Source organism: Nelumbo lutea, chromosome 4 (genome assembly GCF_056320005.1).
Source record: "Nelumbo lutea isolate HS-2025 chromosome 4, American lotus-T2T, whole genome shotgun sequence".
NCBI classification, from domain to species: domain Eukaryota; kingdom Viridiplantae; phylum Streptophyta; class Magnoliopsida; order Proteales; family Nelumbonaceae; genus Nelumbo; species Nelumbo lutea.
Window position 1 is genome coordinate 67110068 of NC_142687.1, and position 7183 is coordinate 67117250.

At 34.6% G+C, this 7183-nt stretch overlaps 1 long non-coding RNA gene across 1 annotated transcript; it reads right to left on the bottom strand.

Moving 5' to 3' along the window:
- Window positions 1–1319: 1319 nt before the first annotated feature.
- On the bottom strand, window positions 1320–6070 carry LOC148860941 (uncharacterized). Its single transcript, XR_016094767.1, has 3 exons — window positions 5534–6070; window positions 1688–1762; window positions 1320–1579 (listed from the first exon to the last, which is right to left on the bottom strand). It is a non-coding gene; the product is annotated as an uncharacterized LOC148860941 (long non-coding RNA).
- Between the last annotated feature and the right edge of the window lie 1113 nt (window positions 6071–7183).

Here is a 7183-nt window from a genome sequence, read left to right on the forward strand (position 1 = left end):
CTAGCATGTGGGTGTCATTATGAAAGACCCCATAGTGATAAAATCATCTTAATTGCCTTAGTTTCTTCTAATTATTTCTTGGTTCTCCGTTTTCCAATTCACTATTGCATTGATCTTCCTTGATAATTGCCAAACTTTCCTCGATTATTTCATTCTCAGCAGAACTACCAAAAGTTCATTCATTTTTCCTATCTTCCTTCTCTTTTTTTTTTTAATTTTCTTTTTCTCTTACCATTTTTCTACACTTCTCTTCCTTTCATTTTCATTTTTCTCATTTTCTCATTTTTTACCCTTTTCCTTTGAGATCTTTCTCAATTACCCTAATTGCACTCTACTTGTTTTAATACCCACTCGCTAGGAAATGTTTATTATGAAGAAAATGTTGATAGAAAGGTTAAAAGGGCCAACTATGGGACTTTACTACATATTATTATAATTAAATGCACAAGGTCAAACTAGAGGCCAAGGATGGCCTCCCTTCATTTTGTTATTGATTGCCCATCACATATTGAAAAAGCATATGTTGTGCATAGTATATGTCAAGCAAAACCCCTTGGGCACTCTCACTCTCTCTCTTTTTTTCTTTTTCTCCTTTCTTTTCTTCTCTCCTTTTTTATTTTTCATCATTTTCAGCCCTTTGATAACCCTTAAAGTGTATCCTATGGATTTGGCTAGTTTGTCGAAAAAAATGTCTAATGCATAAGCTCAATTGGTTAACTAGTGACTTCTGCAAATTCAAGGGATTATTGAGAAAAGAGAAACGGTCAAATGATGGCTTCCAATCCTTTCTTTAAATAATCAATAGAGCACTAGGTTAGGATGGTGCCTTTGTTCTATGCCAACTCAAGCATTATTCAAAGGGAATGTATCAATGTTGCCCCAGTTTGGACAAGGAGGATGCACTACAAAAAATAAGGGTTTTGGCAATGTTAGACAACTACCGCCAATACCACTACAAACATCGTGGAAACCTTCTTGCAACGTTCGCACAAATATTGCGCCTATAAGAGCCCAAAAAAGTTTCGGTGACGTTTCTAGGAAATTTTAGTGACGTTTGCAAATGTCACTGAAATTGATTCACGTCTCCTTCGATCGCACCAAAGGCCACACTTTTGGTGACGTTTATGATCCCACTTTTGGCAACATTTGTAAACGTCACTAAAAGTTCTCAAGATTGATTTCCTTGATCACTTATGGTGACATTTCTACACATCGCCAAAAGGTGACAAATTTTTTTCCTTGACCACCTTTGGGGACGTTTACAAACGTCGTCATAAGTTGACTTTTTTCTATCTTTCCCATTTTTGAAGCTATCCAAATGAGTTTAAATCACCTGCTTTACGCCTAATTAATCGTATTTATCCATATAACATTCTAATTGACAATATAAACATATATTAAAATATTACAAAAAACTTTAATACTTACAATTAAACATTTATGTTTAAACAAAAAATATAAAAAAGAAGATAAAATATCATCCAAAATGAAGGGATTTCCCCTTTGCATTCACATTCTCCTTTTCCCTACTTGTTACATGTGCACAAAAGGACCCTATGCCAGGTACTTGTCCGATGTCCTACAAAAGACAAAACAACTATATTATATTTTCGCTAAAAAATAGGAAAGTATAAACATATTTTTTCTTGGTTGATATAAAAATAAAATTAAATTTGGCTTATCGTACCGGGTTTGATGATGGACCTGCATGATGGGAATCAAGATCTCAAAGTGGAACAAGAGTGTTTACCGACTCATGGTTCTACACAAAAAAAAAAAAAAAAAAAGTGTATTCAAATATTCTTATCAGAAGTGAATAAGAGAAATGGATTAATTATCATAAACATATTATTCGATACAGCAAAACTGTACAAAGCCATCGAAAATGAAGAAATACTTTTTGTTGGCTATTTTGATTTTTGCATCATAATATTTAACTAAATTATAAAGTACACCTCAAGTTTTTTCCAGTGACACGAAACAATTGAAAAGGATCAAATACCAAACAAACTTAACTTGAAATTACCATTTACCTCTACCCTGTATAGGTGGATAGTGCAGCAAATGGATCAAATATGATCTAGTTCTACTTTGAATATGGTCCACTTAAGCCAAGTTAATTTAAGTGCTAAGACTTAACTTTCTAAATTTTGACTTTTTATTCATCAATGTATACGATGTTGGTTCGGTGCAGCTTATGACATTTTATTAATTTTTGAAAGTGTTAAAAAGCTAATTAATGTAGAACTTGTGCTACAGCAAACTCCCTTACCGACCCTTGAACAACTTTGGTATCACATGGACTTGAGTGAATGGATCCCAGTTGAACTACTTTTTTTTTGTAAAATGGTAAGGTAAATTTATTAATTGAAACAGAACCCTACAAGTAAGCCACAAAAGAGGAGAAAACACTGAGAACAAACTCCCAGATTACATTACAACTCAAAAATACTTTTGGACCTTAGAAGAAAGGAAATGATCCTCTTCTGCTTGACTACACAGCTCACGCATCATGTTCTGAATCAGGACTCCTCTTCTGCCCAGATTCTGTTTGGATAGATTTCTATCCAAAACTATAGCCCAAAGCAGAGCATTCACTTTGAAGGGGGGATTTGGTTCCAAATTTTAGTAGTAGGAAAATTTTCAATTCCTCCACCTGCTAACCTTCTAGCAAAAGAATTCATAGTGAAGCTTCCATCTGCATTCCATTTCCAGATCCAAGAATCTTCTTCCAAGGGATTCAACATCTGGTTGGAGAGCTGCCCAATAGCTCCACCACTTGACCTACTTCCCAATCTAGAAAGGGTCTTTTGAAAGCGAAAATCCAGGCAAATCTATTTCTAATCACTTCACAACAATCTGTTACCCTTACCTCTTGGTTTTCTGCAAGTTGAAAAAGTTGGGGGAATAACTCTTCAAGGGACTTGTTATTGCACAACTTGTCTTTCCAGAAACTCAGACGATGCCCTGAGCCCAACTTAGGGGACAAACCATTGCGAAGAAGAGGGTAGATTTCCATGGTCTTCTTCCAAAGAGAGCACCCCAAGGAAGGAAGGTTTGGCTTGGCTAACCAGTCCCCTCCATCTGTTCCATACTTAGACTACAAGTAAATTCCTCCACCAACTATTTCTTTCTCTTGCAAATCTCTAAATCCATTTTCCCATTAACGCTCTATTGAAAATTTTCAGACTTCTCACCCCCAATACTTCTCTGCTCACTTTCATCAACTGCAACACAACCACAACCCTGGAGGGCAGGGCACTAGGACAATTAACTTTTTCTTTCTCCTCTTTTGGACCAAGTTCTTTTCTTTCAATTGCATTTGTGTATAAGCTCTTCTGAAATATCTCTTGTCAAAATAGATAGATAGAGAGAGGGGGGAAAGAAATTTATCAAAAAAACAAAGAAGATAATGCTCCCCAAAGCATTCAAATCATTCATGGATTGGCCATGTATGATTTATTTCAGTCCACCAGTCCATGATTCATAATTTACAACCCTCATATGAGCTAGATTTGCTAGTGTGTGGGATTCAGTTTTTGGTCTCTGATTTTCTTGGTTGGAGCCTTTGGTTTTTGCAAACTAGTAGGTTGTTTTCATTTTCTTGAATTATCATGGGTAGACTCTGCTATGTATGGAAATGGTGTTCAGTTGTACGGTTACAACAAGGTCTTATAATGGTAAAACCTAGAGAGGGTCTGGTTTAGAATTTGGGAACTTATATGCAAAAAGGAGAAAGAAAGGTGAACCAGTCCCCTTCCTCTCTTCTAGCTTATCCTATTATCTTATCTAACTTATATATCTCCATCAAAAGAAATGGACCAAGTCCCCCACTCTCTATCTGGCTTCCCACAAAACTCTCTGAAGTGGTAGTTATGTACATTCTACAGTACTACAATTTCTATTCCCAAGATTTCTTGTTATTGAGATATCTAAAATAAAGCTTTCCTTTTAGGGTGTTTGGTTGCTTGGGTCATTGGGGTGTTCCAAGAATGTACTTTAGCTTAGAAAAGTGTCAATGAGCCAAGCCTAGAGCCCCCTATTAATTGCTAGCAGGGGCAGGGCTCTTAGGTTGTGTTTGGTCTAAAGGAAAAGGTAGGGAAACCTATACAACAATTTTATTGGTTTCCCTACCTTTCCCTTCAAAATAAACTCAACATTAAATTTAGCTGCTTTTGCTTAACAAACCCTTTTTGAGCTATGATTAGTGGCTCACTTCAAGCTCAGCTAATTTATATGTGATACAAATAGATATAAGTGGATAGAGGTATCCCCCTCCCCCATTTACACAATTTGTATGCATACATATACATGAAACCACCTGACCTAGTTCATTTTTGAAGAAACCTCCTACACCTGAGTGGCCTGGATTCGCCCTACTACTTCCATCAATGTTCAATTTTATGTACCCCTCAGTTTATGAAGATCTCATTCTTCCTATCTTACTCTTCCCCTTTCAAATTTAGTTAACAATGCCAAGTGACACTTGCAAAACCATGATTTATTTTTTTATCAATAATAAAGAAATAACAAGGTGATTTTATTTTCTTTTCAAAACCTGTCCTACTTTTGTTGATATTCTACATTGGATGAACAAAATAGAGGTTGGATATTTTTTAGTTTTTTACTTCACTCTTGAAAATTTTTGGTCCTTATGTTCATTTTCACCCAAGTAGCAGTTAATTCCCTACAAGTAATGAACAAATGCATCAAACAATAGGTTTATGTATATGCTTGAAAGTTTGCTAAAATTGGAATTCCAGGAGCTCTTGTAGAAGCACTTTCTGAAGGATTAAGTTCACCTAGTCTAGTTTCGGCAAGCATTGCCCTGAAGGCTGTTGCTGTAAATGTAAGTTTAATTTTGAAATTCTTCTAGTTTTTATATTACTATATTTTAATGTTTTACCTGTTTCTGCTTCTGTTGTTAGAACTCTCTTAATGTAGTCTATATTGGCTATTGTAATCCGTATAAACTCTCTTATAGTCTTTCTTCATTTTAATAATTTTGTCATATGTTAATTATTTTAAAGTTATGCTGATTACCAAGGGAAGTATTTCTTCTAATATGTTCAGAGATATCATATCCTTTCTTTTCTAGCTGAAGAGAGTACTACCAATAAAAAAAGTGAATGATCAACATTATTCTAGCCTGCTTGAGCACTTTTTTGCATAGAGTGGTCGTTCATAGACTTGAACCCACATTCTCACATTTGTCAGCCAGAGGTTTCAACATAAAAGAATCGGCGGAGAAAGAAAAAGAAAAAGAACCAAACTACTAAGAGAAGACTCCTTGGCAAAAGAAAAAACAAAGAATAATCGCCTTTTCTCTTTAGCATCTCCAAGGCCTAAACACCTACTCAGTGGCCCAATGCAAAGAAATAGAACAGAAAAGCGAATGGTTTTATCATCTCCAATTTTGCCAATTTTGCAAATTTTATCAAAGGCCACAGTAATCTAACAAGAAAATAGCAAAAACAAAAAAGAATAACAAGACAAGAGGAATAAAACTCCACACAGGATAGAATAAACATACCTATCTAAACTTGTTCTGTTGTTCTTCTACTTCGGTTCCTCAGTATTCGGTGTTAAGGCTGACTAGCTTGTTCTGTTGTTCACAGGAAAGCCTAACTCGTTATGTTGTTCTAACAGTTTTGCCACAGGTTAGAGTCTAAAGATGGAGATAAATGGGTTAGGATTTTTCTTTTTCAAAGTGTAAAAGGTATGGAATGGGAAGGAGAGAGAGAATGTAGTAGCCAGTGGCGAGTCGGCAACAATGGTGGGAATGGGGCGGATATAGTTCGATTAAGTAGGAGAAGAAGAGGGTTTCGGGTTTCCACGATTGGTGACGGTCAAATGGAAATAGCAGTGGTGGCCGGTGGTCGATACTCGATAGAATGGCTGCGAAGACATACGTTTCTGTGAGAGAGGCGGCTGAGAGCTGGCTTCAGTTTTCAAAACCGGAAACGGTAGACTACGAAAATCCAGGAACCGGTCACCTGATCTGTTCCGTGTCACCCCAAAATCAATTTTTGGCTAAACACCATTGATTTGGTTGGTGAATCGTTGATCCGAGTGGTATTATTCAAACAACGGTTTTTGGTTTTTTTTGTTTTTTAACTTTTTTTTTTTTGTCAGAACAAGTCAAAAACCGATGATTGAACCATTCAACCTAAGGACCAGACCCTATCTGGTCTGATTTTAAAAACCTTAGTTTTGTCTTTACTCTTTATTCTTTTTAATTTTTTATAAAATAAATACTTTTATTTATATTTATATATTTGTAATTTAAATTCTAAAATATTCGATATATATATTTGTACAGTAATTTATAGTTGGATTTAGTTTATAAAATATAATAAACCAAATCGAAACCATAAACCGTATTTTTCAAAATTATGTAACCAAACCAAACCATTTTTATTATAGGCCAAACCAAACTACCAATTTGGTTCGAAGTCGAATCCTAACAGACTCAAATCATATCCGGATTTAACCCAATTCTGCTTTAATGTTTTAAAATCCAACAAAAATAAAATTTTAATTACCTTTTAACTTTTATGCAAATATACATATTGAATTTATTATATATAGATTCATATATAATATAATTAATAAAAATATATTTTTATAAATTCAAATATAATTATATAAAGTTTATATATTAAAATCAATACATGTTATATTATAATCGCATTTGGACTTTAGTTGGATAAATGGAGTCAAATCCAAATCTCGATGCAATTATTAATCGAATGTAGGTTAAAAACTCCAAATTTTATCTAATTATATAAATACATCATCATATAATCAGGTCGAGTCTCAGATTTTTGGGCATCATTGATAGGCTTAGTCCTCGTCCCTGTACCTAATCAAGGATATTCCTATTAATCCCATCTCCACCCTACCCCTCTTAAGGCAATCTCCATCTCCATCCTTGCCTAGTTGGGAAGGTTGGGTACTAGGGGTGAGCAAAAAAAAAAAAACTGAACCAACCGAAAAAATTGACCGAAGGTTCCGGTTTTTTAAAATCTAAAGGTATCGGTTTGGTTTTAGTTAACCAATATAGAAAACCGACGATTAACTGAACTGACCGGTATTCATATATTTCTATATATTTTGTATATATTTATGTATATTATATTGTAGATATTATAAATTAATAAATATGGATTATATATATAAA